At 44.2% G+C, this 16,807-nt stretch overlaps 1 protein-coding gene across 1 annotated transcript in view; it reads left to right on the forward strand.

Moving 5' to 3' along the window:
* Positions 1-16,569, forward strand: part of SCAF8 (SR-related CTD associated factor 8) — a 179,323-nt gene extending 162,754 nt beyond the window's left edge. The window contains exons 22-23 of the transcript XR_014471640.1: positions 10,071-10,149; positions 12,938-16,569. The gene's annotated coding sequence lies outside the window, so the exon portion shown is untranslated. The remainder of the gene's footprint in view (positions 1-10,070; positions 10,150-12,937) is intronic.
* Positions 16,570-16,807: the final 238 nt, after the last annotated feature.

A 16,807-nucleotide genomic window follows, 5' to 3' on the forward strand; every position in this document is an offset into this window, starting at 1 on the left:
TAATATGCCCTCTTATCACCGGCTTTGATGTAGCCCAAAATAGATTTATATCCTCTGTATGTACCTTATTATCCTCTATATAGTTTAGTAACTGACGTTCTAGATATTCCTTAAAATCCAATGATTCCATCAGATATGTGGGGAATCTCCAATTTCTTGCATAAGATCTAGGAGTTGATAGCGCAAGAGTAAACCATATCGGGGCATGATCCGTAACCACAATATTTTCAATTTTAGATTGTTTCACTCTACTCAGGAGGGTATTTGAAATTAGCCAAAAATCAATCCTAGATGAGGATCCATGTGGGTGGGAATAGAATGTAAATTCCCTATCAGCAGGGTGCTGAAATCTCCATGGGTCCGTTAAATGTAGGGAGTCCATTATTAAAGATAATGCCGGTGGGGGAGTTTTACTTTTAACATTGCCAGATTTATCTAAACTTTGGTTAATGGTGGTATTAAAGTCTCCTCCCATTATTATGGATCCTTCCGCCCATTCCTGTAGTTGTGTATATATGTTGGTAAAGAAGACCGTATTGGGGCCAGACGGGGCGTATACTGTGGCTATTGTGTATAATTCTCCTTCAAGTTCTATTTTTACAAATAGAAATCTCCCTTCTGGGTCTCTTAAATTATCTTTTATTTTATAGTGTAATGACTTATTAACCATGATTAAAACCCCTCTCCGCTTCGCGGTATACGATGCTGGTATTATATCTACAAACCAAGTGTCTTTAAAGGCATTCAAATCTCCCTCCCTCCAGTGAGTCTCTTGTAATATTACTATATCAGGTTTGTATCTTCTCAACTGGTGAAGTATTTTCTTCTTTTTTAGGGGGGTGTTAAGGCCCTCTACATTCCAGGACAAGAACTTAATACTTTCTCGTATCCCTACTGTATTATCTCCCGTTGTCATCCTTTTCTATATATATCGGGGGGTTCACGAACTCTAGCACCATAAAAACCTTTAAGCCATCTCCAATTTTTGACCTCCCAAATAACTTCTCCCCTTCTTCCATCCTTGCCCTATGATACCTCAGATATTTTCTCTTTAATAAGTACCTGCTATGATAGCATTGCCCAGTGCTCCTAACTTTCCCTAATCCCAATAAATCAGTTCCTTTCCCCAAAAATAAATTAGAAATAACATTTATCCTACTATTTGACCTTATATGTGTATTAGGGGTCCTTTCCCTCTCCCAAACCATCCCCATCGTATCTTCCGTGTCTCCCCCTTCAAACCTTAACATCTTACCAACTCTTGTGTTTACGTATCCCCATTGCATATTCTTTATTATTCTATATATATTAATAATTAACTTCCTGAAATTTAAATCTAAAGGACTCAAAACTTTCTCATACTTTCCTATTAAATCCTTATAAAGTGAATTATGTGATAATTTAAAATTATGTGTCAATTTAGATAAACTTATATCACCCCCTAATATTACATAGTGCATTATTTTAAGATCCAAACCTTGGGAATTTCCTCTTTTTATAAAGTACAATATTTGGAATAAGTGCAGAAAAAAAAAGAACCTATTATCTCTATCCATCATTAAATCATAAAAATACATTTTATATTAATTTTTAGGGGCAATGCTATAGTTGCATGTCCATTAGATCATTTCCCTTATTTCTCATTTTGTCCCTTCGTGATTGTTGCCACAAATGTATTGGCCAGGGATGGGGTATCAAAGACATAATGTTTTCCTTCATGGAAAATCTTCAGCTTTGCTGGGTACATCAGCGCAAAACGGATCCCGGCATTGTATAGTATGCTACAAATCGGTGTAAATTCCTTCCTCCTCATTGCCACTTGATGCGAGAAATCTTGAAAGAGTAGGAGTTTTTCCCCTTTAAACTCTAGAGTTCGGTTCTTTCTGAATGCGTCCAGAAGTTTGACTTTGTCCGTATAGTTTAACAGTTTAAAGATCACCGGTCGCGGTCTACGTCGGTCTGTTTGTTGTTCTGGACCAATACGGTGTGCTCTTTCCACTTGCATGGGGCCCTCTGTTGGTGCACATTGTAGTTCTTTGGGCAGCCATTCTGAAAGAGTCTCCATCAATTCTTTACTTTTCACAGTTTCTGGCAGACCGATTAGACGGATATTGTTTCTACGACTTCTGTTTTCTATCTCTTCCAATTTTTCTTGTACTGCTGTTAACGATAATGCTTGAGCTGCTATAGTTGTCATTGCTTTATCCAGTTCTTCTTCCACGGCAACTATTCTTCTTTCAGCTTCCTCAAACCGCGAATTATATTCTCTCAATTGGATTGACACGGTTTCAATGGCCTCTTTTAGCCCTGCCAATTTATTATCCAGTAAAGGGGCTAGAATGGCTGATATTTCCTGTGCCTTAATACTTGGGGATAAGCTTTGTCTAGAAGATTCATTTAAGTCTCTTGATAAGTTCTCCTCCATCAAGGATGCCGAGGGGCTGATGGCAAGTTGCCCTTTGCTTTTACTGTCTTTTGGCCGTGTCCCCACACTCCCCTTCCCTCCTTTCTGTGTTCTCCCCATGTATTTGTCCATATTCAGTTTAAGATTTTAAATCTGATGTTTCAGTAGGAAGTATTAATTTTCTCTTATTTCTTGTAGTGCTTGTGGTAGTTTAGTGTTCTCCGGTGCTCTATTAACCCGCTGGCTCCCAGGCTCACAGTGACTGCCACTCACCGGCGTTTTAATAAAGAGTTCCCAGATGGAAAGTGAACCAATTACTTTCTCTCACAGCACACGGGTTCTGACACGTAGTAAATGTCACTTACGGGTATTTTTCAATGAATACTATCACTATCAGCAAATTCTCTGGCGCTCAGTGACTGCCACTCACCAGCGCTTTAATGAGGAATTCCCAGATGGAAAGTGAACCAATTGCTTTCTCTCACAGCATACGGGTTCTAACACGTAGTAAATGTCACTCACGGGTACTTTTCAATGAATACTATCACTACCAGCAAATTCTCTGGCGCTCAGTGACTGCCACTCACCAGCGCTTTAATGAGGAGTTCCCAGATGGAAAGTGAGCCAATTGCTTTCTCTCACAGCACACGGGTTCTAACATGTAGTAAATGTCACTCACGGGTACTTTTCAATGAATACTATCACTACCAGCAAATTCTCTGGCGCTCAGTGACTGCCACTCACCAGCGCTTTACTGAGGAGTTCCCAGATGGAAAGTGAACCAATTGCTTTCTCTCACAGCACACGGGTTCTAACACGTAGTAACTGTCACTCACGGGTACTTTTCAATGAATACTATCACTACCAGCAAATTCTCTGGCGCTCAGTGACTGCCACTCACCAGCGCTTTAATGAGGAGTTCCCAGATGGAAAGTGAACCAATTGCTTTCTCTCACAGCACACGGGTTCTAACACATAGTAAATATCACTCACGGGTACTTTTCAATGAGTATTATCACTACCAGCCAACTCTCTGGCGCTCAGTGACTGCCACTCACTGGCACTGTTTTTTTTTTTCCTTTAGGAGGAAACGGGGAGAATTTTCCAGAGAGGAAAAGGTACAGTTAGTACTTTCCGGGCCCACAGTGACTGCCACTCACTGGCCCCTTTTTAGGAGAGAAAGCGAAAAACTGAAATTGGACCGTTTTTTTTTTTTTTTTTCAAGGAGGGGGAGGGGAGGGGGCAATCGTTTTCAATCGTTTTCCCTTTATCAGCGACGAACTCTCAGACACACCGCGGCTGCCACCCGCTGGTGCTTTTAAGAGACAGTCTCTGACTTGTTACTCAGCAACTTCATCTGCACCTTTCCCCAGTGTAAAAATCAAACAGGTATTTCAGTAATCAATGGCAGTTATCAATATTTAGTATTATCTCCAAAGATTTTCTACTCTGAGATGCACTCAACACTTCCGGGACCTTGTAACTGCTACTCACTGGCACTTTTTAGTAGAGGGGCCAAGGGATGAGGTGAAGGGTAGTTCATAGATAAATAGCAGCAAGATGTTTACTGAATATACAATGATCCCCCAAAGTTCTCAAAAGCAGGTTATCAGCTTTTATTCCAGCTAAATGTCACATTCCTTAATTATTCTTGTAGGAGAGTGATCTTGTGGAAGAATGAAGGGAGACTTTCACCCAGTACAGGAAGCCAGTCAGCTAGCCCAAGAGCTAGAGTATACTATTAAGTCAGTGTGTTACCAAGTCCAAAAACCCCACTTAGAGGGTCTAGCCAACACAGTTTTTATTGAAGCTCTTTCCAGCTTACCCTTCCTGGGTTGAGTGGCATCTGCACTTTTACGGGTAGTTCCTCAGCACCTCAAGTTATAGTGGCACCCGGCAATCTCACTGAGTCCCCACGAGTACGCCAGCCGCCCTCTCACTGTGGCTCTCTCGTCAGCGTCTCCGTCTCTGTCCGTGACGTCAGCTCCGTCCGGAGCACAGCGCTGTCCCAGCGCTCTGTCAGCTCGTTTCTCTCCCCACACTGCTCTTCCGGCTTCTTCGACTCACCGCCCCTCTCCCCACCAGGTATCTGGGCGTAGGAGATGATCTTACGGGTGGGAGATAGTGCGCCCCGCCGATAGTACGGGCGGGTTTTTGATTCCGGTGTATGCAGGCTCCGAGGTCCCCGTTTACAAGGGGAGTAATTCCTGGTTTGAAGCTGGGTAGCAGCTTGTTAGCCAGGCCGGCTCAGGACCGGAGCAGGGAGCTTGCTGAGTTTGCGGCCGTTCGTCAGGTCCGCCCACCGGAAGTCCCAGGCTCCTTTTAAGCGGACGTTCGCCACACTTCGGGCTCGGTGGCTCACTGCGCTCACCAAACTTTATAAAATCAACTCCACGCCGACGTGGATAGTGGGGGTCTGAACAGGTCGGGAGTACGCTTTCCACGTCCTCACCACGCTTCGGGCTGACATGGATAGTGGGGGTGTGCTAAATCGCATCGCAGATCAAATCGTATGCAAATATCGCATGCAATTTGCATACGATCTGCTGGGAAGTGCCGCCATGAAACTACACAAGTATCCACAAGGTTTGCAGCAGCATTTGCAAAAAGTGTTTTGGGGATAGGTTGTCGGGAAGATTTGCGCTGTGGATGGTGTGAGGGGTATATACCCTGCAAAGTGTGGAAGGTATATTACTTGTGCCTTCTAATTGGACATGTGAGGGGGGGTTACACCTTGTGTGTCACTTTGCGCTGAAGATATACCTGTCAGTGGTTATTTATGTTTTGTACTTATGGTAATGAATGAAAAGCGAACACTTCTGATTAAAATATTTAAATTATATTTATTCCATTATTGATATGGGTAAAAAAATACTAGGATATCAATTCAGAAGTGTTCGCTTTTCATTCATTACCATAAGTACAGCACATAAATAACCACTGACAGGTATATCTTAAGTGCAAAGTGACACCGCAAGGTGTAACCCCCTTCAGTTGCAAAAAGTGGCCAGCGGTGTCGAATAGGACATGGGAGCATTTAATAATTACCTGGGCCGGGTCTGATCGAGGGGCCCAGAGCCCGCTACCCCCCTATGTTGCAAAGAGTCAGGCACAGAGAGAGAGAGTGTACTACTTGCCGCTGAGGCAGCCTCTCTCCCCAGTCCAGCACATTCTGCTCAGTGCTGTGTGCTGAGCTAGGGAGAGAAGCTGTCTGTTCTCTCTCTCAGATACTGAAGGTAATAAAAGTCAGTTGAGACTGACTTTTATTCTTTAAGGCAGGAGAAATCATTCGATGGTCGGCGACCATCGAATGATTTCTTCTGCTATGGATTGCATGCGAGGGGATGTGTTAGCGACCATCAAATTATTTCTGCTGCCGGAGGCAAGTTCTTGTCACACATCCTCTCGCATGGTACCCAGGGAATTTGGCGGCAGGGGGAGCGGCATTTCGGTGCTCGGTATGCTGCAATTTTTGCTGCTTACCAACCCAACATGAATCACCGTCTGAGTGCACTATGGGCCTGATTCAGGTTGGCTCGTTAAGCTGTGAACATTGCAGCTTACCGAGCGCCTGAGACGCTGCCCATTTGAGCGCCTGAGATGCCGCCCATTCGAATGCCCACCCCGCCACCTCCAACTCCCCTTGGTAACATCGGCAGGATGTGTAACAAGAACACATTCCCTCGCATTCCTCTGCTAGCAGAAGAAATCAATTGGATGGTTGCTGACCATCAAATTATTTCTCCTGCCTTCGCTAATTGCAATTAGTGAAAACTGACTTTAATTTGCGATTACTGCGATGAAGACTGGCCAGACGGCTGACGTCTTGTGACGTTACCTGCCCGACTAAGGCAGGCATCGGCCTGTCCGCGCACCCATGAGAATGCCCAGCGTTTTCATGGGAACGCCCATGAAATGCTGGGCGTCCCCATGGCCCACCGCCGTCAACAGCCCTCCCTTCCCACAATGAATGGCCCGACGACTGTGTAATTCGCCGAAGCCATTCATTGTCAGGGCCAGCACTGAACAGACCCATGCAAATATGTCCACTTCATGTCAACCACGACTATACCATATAGGAGTTGCATGTCAAACCCAAATATGTCTTCATATGCATTTTGTTCACAAAAAAAAAAGTATTATCAGAATCTTCAATAGAACTCCCATCTTAGTCAATTATTAGAATGCTTACAATATTTAAAATGTGTTTTTCTACACTTGTTTGTATTGATTATTTTATCTTTTATAATAAAGAAAAACAAATTTAAATCAGAAATTGAATTAAATCCAATTGCAAAGTGGATCCTGCGTATAGGACAAATATTGACGTGTACCCTACTTGGCTATTATGTGAGCTCAAGGCATCAGGTACTGAGCAGTCGGTACTGCACAAATACCCTCTGTGCAGGCACAGCAGGGACAGCTCTTGAAAATAAATCCCAGGAAGGGTCTAATAGCTGCAGCCAGTCAGCGGAGGAGTTTGTGCTGTTTGGAGGTGAAAGTGAAAAGAATAATTTGTTTCTGCCAGCACATGCGTGGGCACTGCACTGTACTGTGTTCTGACTCATGTACAACGCAATCTCCATTTCTCTTTATTTGACACTTTACTGTATAATCATTTACTTCTAAAAGACTGCTTTGAAAATATTCTAGTTCCTAATATGGATATGTGACGAATAATAATGTGCTTCTCTCAATTTGTTATTTATAGCTTATTTTTGTTCTCTTCTGATTAGTAGCAAGGATTAATATAGCACCGAAAAGACTGAATTTATAAAGCATCATTTAAATATACGTTTATTTACGTCAAATATGTTAAGACATCATTTTGAAATATGGACTTTTATAGCATATTCACACCCCCTAGCAGACACAAATAGATCTTCATTGCATTTAGTTATACAGTACTATAAAAATGTGGGGCAGAGAGATGTATGTGCGGAAGCAGCTGCGTGGGTCCCAGCAGCTTCTGTGCATTCTGGCAGATTCTGTACACAACCTACAGAAGTGCAACAGTATCTACCTGCTGCAGTAATGCCCAACCTCGGTCCTCAAGGCACACACTAATGTTGGGTACACACCATAATGATCATGATCGTGAGCAGATTGTGAGACGACCACACCATGCGATGGTCACACGATCTGCTGGATCACACGATCTGCATCCCATCCAATCCCGATCTGTACCCAGTTGAAGGGGCCATTTTCAAATCCTACCTGCAGCAGGTAGGATCTGCAGAAGGACCAGCGGGGACGTGCATCGGATGGGAATCGGATCTAAATCATGCCTAAACATGCCCAAATTACACACCATCGGTCGAGATTGTATTGAAATTGGGGGAGATGAGGCCAAATCATTCTGGTGTGAACCCTACATAAGGGGTACTTTTACTAAAGCTTCTAAAAATGAAAAGAGGTGATGATGTACATAGCAACCGATCATATTATTTCTAAAATTTTCAATATAGAAATAATAGACAGAATCGACTGGTTGCTATGGGCAACATCACCTATTTTAATTTTTAGAAGTTTTAGTAAATCTACACCTAACAGTTCCCAATTTTTTTTGAATCACGGCACCCTATAGTATCAGACTTTTATCCACGGCACCGCTAGGCCAAAAGGGTCTTATTAAGAAAAAAATCTTTATGATATAAATTTGTCAGCTTTAGTTTTAATTATGCAGTGAGGTGCAGAATTTGCTTTTGATAACATATTTTATAATTGGCAGCCACCAGCACTGGTTTTGCCTATTATATTGACCATGTTTTCTCCAGCGCTCACAGTTCAGAGACATCTATATAATGACTCTGAACTGCGGGCATCCTGTGCGAGGACAGCTGTGTGATGCCAGCTGCCCGCCCCCCGCATGTCCGTCACAGCCTCATTAGCCTGAGAACGCCCAGAGTTCTTATGGGAATGCCCATGAAACGCTGGGTGTTCCCATATGCTAATGTAGCTCCACGGCGCCCCCCACCCTTCTCCACCCCCCGCTCGCCATGTGGGGTTCGTGCACCTGGCGAAATGAATGTTCGCCGTGGGTGCACGCACCCTGTGTCTGCACATGCGCAGAAACACGCCTGTGCAGATGCAAGGAGGACCTAAGAGATCAGAATAAGGTCCACAGTTTCAACCCATGTCTGACCCAGTTCAAACCGCAGGCTGGACCCGGCATATTGGCAGGAAGACCACTTTCAGAATGCAACTGTGCAGTCTGCCTGTTTAGCCGGTGATCCAGCTCTCCATATAATTTTAGCGTGACCGTGGTTGCATGTATTCAAATACATTTATATCAGTTTATACATGACCCCTGTATACCACTTTTACACCAGAATGCCGGGTAGGACCCGGGAAATTGAACACGGGAAATTGCCAGGGCATGCCCTGTCTCAGACCCCCTTTACACTGGACTTCAATCTGGGTTATTCCCGTGTAATGCCCTTTTACACTGAAAACGAATCAGCCCTGTCTTTTCTTGCTGGTGTCATTAAAAACTGACCTTTTGGGCTGTTTGAGATGAGGTCACACGAAAGGGAAAATGGAGGGGGTGGGGTCTGCCAAATAGTCAGGCTGAGGGAGATGCTGTGGGACATACTGCGTGACAGCCAGCGTGTGTTGCTGCAGATGAGGCTGTAAACACACTGGGGAGAGTGCTTCCAGCACAGACTGTTGCTGTAGTGTAGGGTACAGGCTGCACACAGTGTGGTAACGCTGCTTCTGCTGCAATGCTCCATGCACTTTCATGTGCCCTGTGTGGATCTCCGGCAGATTAAATCATCTGCCAAAGCCGCAGAAGCACCAATCAGCTCTTCGCAGCCTTCTCCCCGCCAAATAACCCGGATAATGACCATTTACACCACCCTGAGCCCCGGAACATTTGCCGGGTCAGATTCCCGGGGAACATTACCGTGTTATTTTTTTTTCAGTCCATTTACACCGCGTCCCGTCCCGCCCCACCCCGCCCCGGACTGGAGCGTGAATATCCCGGGTCCAACCTCTGGTGTAAAAGGGGTATTAGAGAGATAAAGAGAGCTTGACGTCTTTACAAGCATTGTAAACAGCGGGGAATAAAATATTTTAACAGGATTTATGCATATTGAGAATTATATTAATAAGAATCAGATAATAAGGTTTTGGAGTAGTGAGCTCTGACTTTGTTTATTACTATACTGAATTATTGTCTGATAACTCCAGTAATAGCAGCAAATTTAACAGACAGGTACCTATAACCAGGGTTGCCTACCCTCCTGGAATGGCTGGGAGGCTCCCAAAAATTGAGTCCGTCTCCCGGCCGCCCTTGAAAGGTGGGCAAGTCTCCCGCATTGTTGTGGTCTCCCGTGCCCCCCCCCCCTTCATAGGGGGGCCTGTCGGGCTCAAATTACACAAATCACGTCATCATAGCTCCACTCGTGACCATGATTATGCAATCCTGCTGGTCACAGCCCAAACAAAGATATTCTCATAAGCTCCGCCCTGTCCAGCCTCATTTATGACACACCCTGCAGCCCCGCCCCCACTGCTCAGAGCTGGCTGCCCTCTACTATAAAATGTCTTTCCAATATAGCTATGGAAGATCATGAATGTCCGGTTTCAGTTCTGTAAGCCTTTATGTCCAACCTAAAGACTATGAAGTTTATTTAAACAAGGAGTCTTTTGTGTTTTCTAGGTCGCAGAAATGCAAATTATAACCATACCAGCCAGTGGCACCTGTCTCAACTTTGAGGTGTACCCAACAGCCTTGGAAGGTAAATATTTTCCCTCACTTCTACTTATAACCTACAGCAATATATGGCCCTCAAACATTTATGGTCCACTTGCACAGACCAAATTGTCTCCTGGAAATAAATGTGTACAGGTTGAGACCCCAATATCCAAAACTGCTTGGTAACAGAAGTATTCTGGATTCCATATTGTTCCATATTTTGGAATATCTGCATACCCTAATGAGGTATCTTGGGGACAGGGTCAAACGCAGGATTTCCAAATGCAGTCCACAATCTCCCACTATGCAGAACATTGCAGCAAGTGCAGGCGACTCTGTGGGAGTATTAGAAGAACCTAGTAATGATACTCGACATTAATGTAAACATTGGTCATCTTATGGACTGGCTTCTGTATGGAATACAGTATTCATTTTTAACATTATAGATTGTATAGCAGTGGTTCCCAAACTTTTTTGAATCACTGCGTTCTAGAGTAAACATTTTTATGTACCCCTAATTCTGAAAAAAAAATTATGTGGTAGGGGACAAGATTTGCTACTGTTTGTCCTCATTATGATTAGCAGCCACTAGCACTGGTTTTGTCTGTTAATACATCCCTGCTTCACAAGCTCTCAGGATTTTACATGTAAGGCATGATATCTATTCCAATACAATATGTGTCCATCTTGGGCAAGTAATTGTTATAAGGTCAGGTTTATCACTATTTAGTACTGTACATGCTTATTCCTAAAATACATAAATCTACGTCTAGATATTTGATCTGTTTTTACACTTTTTACATTTTTGCTGACTATTTTTCTATTCATTTTTGTGGCTGCTTTCAAAGTTTCCATTAGCATTTTCTTCAAGTTAAGTTGCAGAGAAAGCCAGAATAAGATAGAAAACACCTGCAAGTTCATCCTGTGTGCAGTATGCGAAGGAGGGATGCGGTCATTTGGTCTATAGCATGATGGTCGACAGTCATTAGGTTGACACCATTAGGTCGACATGGGAAAAGGTCGACATGGGTCTAGGTTGACATGGTTCTAGGTCGAAAGGTCATTAGTTCGACAGGTCATTAGTTCGACAGTGTCTAGGTCGACAGTCAAAAGAACGTATTCAGTATGAAATCCCGGCGGTCGGGATCCCGGCGTTCAAAATCCCGACGCCGGAATCCCGACCGCCGAAATCCCAACAAGGGGGGGGGCGTGGATCGCCCCCCCTTGCGGGCTAGCTGCGCTCGCCACGCAGCGGGCCCGGTGCCTCGCTACGCTCGGCGCGCTAATTTATTCTCCCTCCAGGGGTGTCGTGGACACCCACGGAGGGACAAAGTGTCGGGATTTCGACGGTCGGGATTCCAGCGTCGGGATTCTGAACGCCGGGATCCCGACCGCCGGGACTTAAACTGCATCCCAAAAGAACAGGCGGTATTTCATGCTCTATCATCCACTGGGGCATGGTGGGAGAATAAAATAGTGTGCCGACGCATCGCGAACGCAGCGAGCGATGCGAGGGGATGCGGTGCACTTTAAACTGTGTCCATGTTGACTGTGTTGACATTCAGGTAAAAAAAACTGTGAAAAACCCCATATCGACCTTTTGACTGTCTACCTAGACATTGTCGAACTAATGACCTGTCAAACTAACGACCTTCCGCACTAGAACCCTGTCGACCTTTCCCCCATGTCGACCTAGACTCATGTCGACCTTTTCCCATGTTGATCTAATGGTGTCGACCTAATGACTGTCGACCATCATGCTGTAGAGCAAATGATCCCAACCCGCGAGGGAACCAAATCTACCCTAATGGTATTGGTTGCAATGTGTCCAGTATTTATTTTCAATTTGTTTTGTTATATGAAGCAAATTTTCAGTTGGACAGATTTAACATTTTATGTACAGGGCCAGGGCTAAGGGAAAGTCCTCAGGGAGAGAAGGGCATTGCTTTAACATGTCTGTCATTGACAATAAAAGTAACTATATATTCCCAGTGGTGCCAGTCTAGGCCCTCCATAGTGACTGCAATGCACAAATGTGACACAAGTAATCAAAACATTTCTAAAGCCCGCTGTCATGACTTATCTAATACATAAATGAGACTCAAACTAGCAGTTTCATATAAACAAATATTTGTGATTAAATAAGGATTAATAACAAGTCATAACAGCCAGGATTTGCAGGAATCATTTTGTTGTCAGCAGATTCCTATATCAGTCACACAAATAAAGATGTATGAGTGCTTACTACGGGCGGTATTCAATGCTGCCGGAGAGAGGGTTTCTGCGGCGAGGGTGGCATGTTTTCGCTGAGGATTGCCGCTCGTCGTATGCTATGTTCCAGGGAAATCCGATTCCTCAAAATGGTGAAGTTTGCCGCAAATGCATCGAGCCCGCTGCGTATAGCCTTGCCGTTATGACAGCCGCACTCGCCGTTTCCACCTCGCTGAAAAGGACCGGCAAGGTGGAAACAGCGAGTGAAGGGGGGGTCAGATGAATACTGACCCGCGAGCTAGATGCAGCGCTCACAGTCATAGCTCTCCATTTGGCATAGCATATATCCCTTTACATTTGCAGAGAATTAAATGAATTCTATGTCTGCAGGTTTCATAATGATCCCTAATAATTTTTAGATAGATATAATATATTATTTTCATTATTATGTACATAATTATTATTCAAATCCAGTGCAGCTATAGCAATCCTGTTCTTTACAGTCTGTTTACAATCTGAAACGATTCAGCCTGGTCTCTGGTCAGTAACAGCAGTGTAATAAAATGTCTGTAGAAGGCTTTGTGTATTCTGTATTGTAATGGTGATCTTCTGTCTTCCAGCCTTCCTGTAGTTTTCCCTCCCAGTAGCTACACAGTGCAGGATCTATCTGCTGACTCCGAGTCAGCCGCCCGCTGACACCTAGGAACCATTTGGCAGCAGCTTGTCCAGCAGGAGCCGCCAGCAGGCTACAGCACAGTCCTTCTCCACAACCATCCATTGTAAAATGAAACATAATTGGCAGTGATTGATTTGTATACATTTCTGGCTGTTAAAAATATATTTAAAATGCCATTTCCTGAATAGTTTATATATCACAGTTAATCAAAGATGTAAAATCAAATACTGTTTTGGTATACCACTGTGTTACAGAGAACTAAATGGCTATTCTGACAAGCTGCCCGGGCATAGGAATGTGTTGTCCTAACTGTAACTGCAGACAGAAACTCAGCTTTTATACAGAATAGTATATCGCTACCAGCTGCACCAAAGGTGCCCAATAATTGAAATAAGTAAATAAATACCAAATGGTAGCTTCTCACTTATGGCATTTGCAATATGATCTCTGTGGTTCTGTAGTTGAGAGGGAGAAGACAGAAGTCTAGGAATTTCACAGCTACATTGATGAAAAAGATTTAAATATTCAGACTGCTGCAAAGTTTGCCATAAAATGAGAGTTACAGTTTTAGTTTCTGATCCAAGGAAAGATCCTTAGGCTGGACTGATGAGGAGTAATGGAACCATTGTAAAGACCAGAGTTGACCAACAAGTGAGGACAACTCTGGACCACAATCAATGTTGAACCAAACTGGAGCCTGCTTGCCAAATCCTGGAGCCAGTTAAAGGAACTCAACTCCAGGCTGGTACCCAGAGCCATGAAGCTGCAACCTGTTTCCAACTAACTCAATTAGCTGAACCAGCGGAAAGTCAGCAACCTGTAAGCAGACTGAAATCAGCTAAATAAAGCACTTCCCAGGAACTTGTATTTGGAATGATATCTCAGATGTCCAGCATAAGGACACAACCATGAACTATCATTCAAGCTCCCGGGCTGCTCAAACCACAAAATGCTCAGCACAGGCTACAACTTCAAATTAGTGGAACCAAGAAAACAAACCTCCACCATCGGTAGTCTGGTGAACTAGAGTCTAAGAAGCTGGCAAAAATTCCAATGTATATGTCACAATTCAGTACTGTTTACCATGCTGCTGGGTCATTTACTGCTCCTGCCATGGTTTGGTCCAAGCTTATGGAATAGTATAGGAAAAGTGTAATCCTCTGTACATTTTTAAATGCTTAGGCTTCAGTTTTCTCAGCCTGTTAGGCTGCAGTCCACATCAGAGTCTAACCAATAGTACTGCTGTGACAGGACACCTGATTATGGTCCATCCAGTCCTAAACCAGACTGCGACTCCCTGAACCACCTGACTCTGTTCAACCTCTCACAGCTAACTCAGGGGTATAAATGAAATCCACGGGCTCTAGCAAAACACCAGTACAACATCTAAGCTCTGTTCCCACTGAGCCGAACCTATACTGAGCTCCTTGACTACTTTCCTTAAAGTAGTGGTATCCTGTGTGGTGCACTTCTGCTGCCTAACCCAGTGCTCACTATTCATAAACCCTGTATCTAGTTCTCTAGTTAGAGCCTCTCCAAGCAACTTTTGCATTATGCCTACCAACAGCACTATTTACATCCAGTATCCAAACTGCGGTTTTTCCATTTTAATTTCCATATTCCAAAGCAAGTGTTGGTTATTTTGCAAGATTCCTGCATTGATACAGACTGTGACTTTCCCTGCTGTGAGTCTAATCACCATCTATATGAATCACCTGCAATTTCCTTCTGCTACAAGAATTCCTGAGACCACTGCAGTGCAATTAACCTCTGGACTGCCAGCTCTGATTCAGCATTAAACACAATTGCTTCATCTCCGAACTACAATCCTGCTCCACTGGTTCATTCGCTGCTAATCCACAGCTACTATACATCCTGGTCTTTAGTCTGCATCCTGACCTCGGATTACAGCCACCAAGTAATAAAAGTGTCTAATTATCTACAGTACCAATCCAGTATACAGCCTGTTTACTCTGCACCAGTGGTTCCCAACCCTGGTCCTCAAGTACCCCCAACAGTGCACGTTTTCCAGGTCACCTGGCAGGTGCACTCATTATTCAGACACATTTTAAAAGATCTACAGGTTGAGCTAATGATGTCACCTATGATTCTGTGCTACATATACATTCCTGTGGCCAACAACAAAGTCCTTTGTGTTCCAGTGGTCAGGATCATAGCCAGATTACAGAGGGGGGGGGGGGGGGGTGCAGAGTATACTGTACCCAGGGCCCCCTGGCCAGAGCTCACGGACATCACTAGCTGTCCCTCTTATGCAGCAAGAGGAGAAACATGCAAGCAGGACAGTATGCAGTGCTGGCGGAGACACAGGAGTTTCGGGTTTCATGAGCTACTGTACCTGAGGAGCTACCTGCCCAGAGGAGAGATAGAAGGGTGGAGAGAGCTGTAGGTGACACAGGTATTCCAGATTTCCCTCCTCCCCGGCTGTGTGCCTGGGCCTTATTGAACTATTAGTTTAAATCTAATATACACCACTGGTTTTAATTTAATATGCACAAGCCTGGTCAGGATACTTTTCTCTCTGCCGAGACCCGGGTTCGATTTCTGGTTAGGGATTGCATATACTTTTCCATTACATGACAAGTGTTTTTCCCAAACACCAGGGCCCCCACAAGCCTGGACCCGGGTCATTGGTACCCGCAGCCCTGGCTGAGCCTCATGTGTAGGTTTCAATACTACAATTGTCAGGCTCCTGAATTGAAGGAGCACTTTTTATTGCAGATGAATGCCTCTGGGACAGGGTTAGGGGCAGTCCTTCTCAAAAAGGTAGCTGGGGAGGAGAAACCCATTCTCTACCTTAGCTGGAAATTGGTGCCCAGAGAACGTAAATGCTCTACTACGGAACAGGAGTGCTTGGTGATTAAAATAAATGGGCAGTAAAATTACTCAAATATTACTTGCTGTGGCAAATATACTGTCTTTTACACTCCTAAAATGGGTGCACACAAACATCAAAGTAAATGCTAGTGTGACTCGTTGGTTTACGGCCTTGCAGCCTTTTCAATTTGAAGTGAAGAGTCATCCTGAGAAGCAAAACTTTAATTCAGATGCCCTTTCCAGGAAATGTATGGGTCCCGATCTTCCTCACAAGCTATGGGAAGAAGGAGAAAGAGGGTGAAGAAGGGGAACTCTGGAGGGTGGTGGATGGGTGTGTTCCTGGGCGGATGGCACAATAGATGTAAGTGAGGCATATTGCTTGCCTTAAATTGTTAGCTCACCAAGGTGGGTGAAGCTAAGGGGAAGGAGTGTGGAAGGGATAACAGGATTTCCCTGTTTAAAGCACATAGCACTTAAATATGGATAAAGTCCAGGTTTCCATTGAGTTCAGGAATGAACTGCAGTCAAGTTAATTAGTAGCACATGTTAGCTGCCTTTAAGAATCTTGTCTGGATACAGAGAAAGGGCTCCTGATGCTGGATAAGCCAGTCAGGGGATAGGCTATTGTATATCTGATCATGGAATGTGATGCTAGTACCTGTTACCTGCTGTAAACTGCTGTTATACCCATGTGACTGACTTAACTGCTGGAGAAGAAATAAATCTGCAGTTTGAATTTTACCCGGTCTATGTTATCCTTGTCACACAACCATAATAAGATATATTGGGGATGAGACCCAAGTCTAAACACAGAATGCATTTATGTGTCACATAAACTTAACTGTGTCTACACACCTATAAGAGCTGGAAGACCTTGCTTTTATACAACCCGCTGAGGTCACACTGGCCAGCTCCATCACACTGCCCATGTACACAGACTATCGGGTTCCCGCCGGTAATCCACTCTCTGTCTGATAAG

The sequence above is a fragment of the Crinia signifera genome, chromosome 3, assembly GCF_055691185.1.
Source record: "Crinia signifera chromosome 3, ASM5569118v1, whole genome shotgun sequence".
NCBI lineage: Eukaryota > Metazoa > Chordata > Amphibia > Anura > Myobatrachidae > Crinia > Crinia signifera.